Source organism: Nothoprocta perdicaria, unplaced genomic scaffold (genome assembly GCF_003342845.1).
Source record: "Nothoprocta perdicaria isolate Ctin4 unplaced genomic scaffold, notPer1 scaffold_128, whole genome shotgun sequence".
Taxonomy (NCBI): Eukaryota; Metazoa; Chordata; class Aves; order Tinamiformes; family Tinamidae; genus Nothoprocta; species Nothoprocta perdicaria.
In genome coordinates this window covers 1,425,949-1,429,971 of record NW_020454405.1, presented here as the reverse complement: position 1 = coordinate 1,429,971, position 4,023 = coordinate 1,425,949, and positions in this window count along the sequence as shown.

Here is a 4,023-nt window from a genome sequence, read left to right as displayed (position 1 = left end):
CTGCTTGCAAAGCAGCATTATCTTACTTTTAATATGTTGATCTCTTGGAAGCATTTGCGTTCTTAATGTGCTCTGAAATTTGTAGGCTAAACAGCCTTCTATTGAATCTCTAAATGTCATGACACTAAAACATAGATTAAAAATTGATTCTTGTGTTCCTTTTCACTTTTTTTTTTTTTTTCCTGCAGTGCTGTACCTCCACTGATACCTACTCAGAGCTTTGAAACTCCTGTATTTCGCTTTGTAGGCACTGTTAAAGCTCCTGGTTGCTTAGCTGTAGTGCTAGGAGTAGCACATCTGCAAATCCTGGGCTGGTGGAGGTGATTGTGGTAGCCCTGCACCCATATTGAGCTTGCTCTCTGAGGAGAGGCAAGATCCTGCCAGATTCATCCGGATCAGAGCAAGAGAAGAAATGTAGAAAAGAAATGTGGCTGCTCCTCTGAGAATGTAAATATTTGGGAAAAAAAAATCCACCCAGTTCTTCCCATATTCCATCACTAGCTTTCTTAAGTCCTACTCATTTCTTTCCAGCTACACTCACCTTCCTCTTGTTCACCTCTCCACCAYGTCCAAAAGCTGCTTGTGGAAAGAGCTGTTCTGCCATTTCCCAGGATGCAAATACCATCTGGCTTTGTGCAAAAACAGCAGTTCTGGGCAAGCATCCTCATGGAGTAATCCCGACTGGGTCTCCTCAGAGATGTAGGAGAGCTGGATTCTGGAAAAAAAACTTGTCAAACATCCATTAAGATCAACGGGACCCAGAGACAGTCTCTTGCTGAACAATCAAATTAGGCAGGAGCCTACATATATTAGCTATAGGTACGGGGTTTGTTTCATCAGTTTAAAAATGTCAATATTTGTTGCATTGGGATTGTGCTAATGAATAGGTTATGGATCCAAAGAATCTTTTATCTTACTTACTTAAGCTTAATATGTGTTTTATGGTAGGAACTGGATGAGCYTGTATGGATTTTTAGTGTTTCAAAAAATATAAGAAAAGAGAAGAAATGCTAGTAATAAATGACAGGACTGCTCCAAACACCAAAGTGCCTGTATTCACGAAAGCTTTAAGGTTTATGTTTAACATTAAATGACAAAATGGTACACAGTCACACATCAAATGCTGACCATATGCCCAATACTGCTACAGAAATAGGTACTGAAGAAATCAAGGTGTCTTTTCAGACACAGAGGAAGTCTGGAGTCTTTGTGAGGAAGCTTCTTGCCATCTAAAGCAACAGCAAAAATTAACATCAATTTCCTCCCAAGCCATTGCATCCCACTGATGAATTTGCTTCAAAGAGCTTAAACATTTGGATTCAAGTTTTCTAGATATCCTAAATGAAATGCTGGGACTATACAAAAGGAAATGTTCTTCTGATGGAGCAGCAACAGTTTCAAGGCTTGACATCGCATGAGCCTTTGGCTGCTCAGGGCTTCGATATCAGTCCAAACTCAAAAGAAGTCAGGAGACACTGTTTCAAGACGGAAGAATGTCTTCTTCTTCATGTAAAAAGACAYAGCAGATTAGTTGATAGGGATCATCTCACTACTGGGAAGAAACCCTCTTCCCAATCGCTGCCAAACAACCCCAGAACCCATGGACTCATAGGGAAGGCCAGTTTGAGTCCTCCTGCCACAGGAGAAGGGCTTCCTTCTGTCTCTTCACACACGTGGAACAAGCTGACTTCTAGTGCAGCCAGTTTCTTTTTTCCATGAGAAGCTGTCGCTCCTGATCAGTGTTTTTTACAAGAACTTAGCAGAAATGATTCACTAGCCGTTACCTCGGAGGGAGCAGCTCGCTGCTTGTATCGTGTCACTAGCAAAGCAGTGGCTCTCGTGACGTCTCGGGGGATGTTGGCAGCCCACTGGCCAGGCGGTGGTGGCTGGTGCTGCTCAGTGCCCAGAGCAGCAGCTCGCTCCCACGTCAAGCACCACAAATGTACATGTGGCAGCAGGGAGGGCTGTAGCTTCCTTATACCTCAGGGAAGTGTATAGATGCTGCGCTTCAAATGCATCTTGTTCTGTTTGCTATTCTGGTCATAATGATGCTGTTGGGACAGAAGTAACCCCATGTCTCAATGGTGAAAACTTAAAAGGCCAGAAAGTTGCCTCTGGTTCTGAGAGCCCCTGGAAGAGGTTTTAGCAGAAAGAGTTTTGGAGCTGGTTGTGTTGTAACYGTGGCACTTCTCCTGGCTGTTGCTGTCTCTGGTGCTGTCATTGTCCCCTACACCCAGCTGATGCAGTCCGTCACATCAGCTGCTCCCATAGAGCCAGCGGGACAATGTGAACAGTTGGGTGCCAGACTGCCATGGGCAGCACACCTGGAGATGCAAGAGGCCACCGGGACCACTTTGTAGGGCGCAATGTTACCCTATCTGTAAGTCTGTTGGAATCAGGGGCCCCAGTCGCTGACAGTGCTGGGGAAATGAGTTGGAATGGAACATTGAAATTCTTCCCTCAGCATGTGCTAAATGACATGCTGTGATCCTGCTGTAAGGTCTGTGGTCAACATGCAACTTGGCATGAAGCACCCCAAAATTGTCTCTGCATCTATAACTTGAAGTGGGCACAGCTCAGTGAGCTGCCAACATGCTGCAAGAGCTGGCATTTGGCAGGGGGCTTGGGCAAAGTTAAGGTTATGTCTTTGAAACGACAAGAATGATTTTTGATTTTGCTCTTTCTTGAAGGTTTGTGTTTTTTCACTACATCCTGGATTATTATTAAAAATAATTGCAAATAATAATAACTGCAACGACTCATAACTCCGTCTATAACAGTATGTGTATAATGCAATTTTGGAATATGTTTTAAAGTTTTCTGTCAGTATGCCTAATGCTCTTACTTGGGTGTTTTTTCATTCTACTTTCAAATTAGAGGAAAAATAAGATACAATCAGAGTCATGATTTGTCATTTCAACTGGAATTAGTCATTGGTCATCAAGATGCTAATCAAATTACTTGCTTCTAAAGAATTAACTTAATTTTACTAATACATATGAATAGTTTCCARCTCAGCCAAACTCTCCAACTGATTCCAAAACTTTGAGTGGGATTCATCTTATCAGGTGCCTTGAAGTTAGGCATCCAGTCTAACCTGGTAATGCTGTGACCAGAGCAGGGTATGTCACTGCTCATCTGCTGTGCTCARGGAAGGATCAGCTCACTCAAAGGGGGCCCCATATCTCCCCAGTGACTCCAGAAGAAGCCTGGACAACTTAGGCTAAACCTGGGACACCTAAATTTGAATCTTGGCCAGACTAATCCCAGTAATCCCATGCTTTTWTGAGACGTTGCCTCATTCTCAGATTCAGCTGTGGTTCCCTTGATTCAGGAGAGCTACTGGAAAGAGCATGAATTGCCAGTGTGTAGGATCATGCCATGCAGTGATCCCGGACATTGACTTGGGATTTTGGGATGCCCCAAACCTCTCCATTTGCTTGCTCCTTTCCTTTTCAGGCAGCACTGCTGTCAGGTGGATCTGGCCTGGGGCCTCTGGGTGCCAGAGGAGYGGGTGAACCTGGGCTGCAGGTGGTGGGGAGCGCTGGCCTGTGGCCAGGAGGCAATAGGAGGGTGCAGGCTGGACGTGAGGCGCGGGCTGGTGTGAGGGTGCAGGGGGTGCCACAGCAGGGCCAGCACTTGCTCTCCTTCCCATGCCGCTCCTGTACACTGTGCACCAGCAATGGCTGAGGGCACTCCCGGGACACCCGAGGGCAGGATCGGGATGGCGGGGGCAGGACCCGGCGGCAGGGCAGGACCCGGGATACCCGAGGGCAGGACCAGACGGCAGGGGCAGGACCCGGGACACCCGAGGGCAGGACCTGGGATACCCGAGGGCAGGACCCGGGACACCCGAGGGCAGGACCCGGGACACCCGAGGGCAGGACCCGGGATACCCTAGGGCAGGACCCGGGCGGCGGGGCAGGGCCCGGGACACCCGAGGGCAGGACCCGGGACACCCGAGGGCAGGGCCCGGGCGGCGGGGGCAGCGGGGGCGCTGCAGCCCGGGGCAGCGGGCAGGGC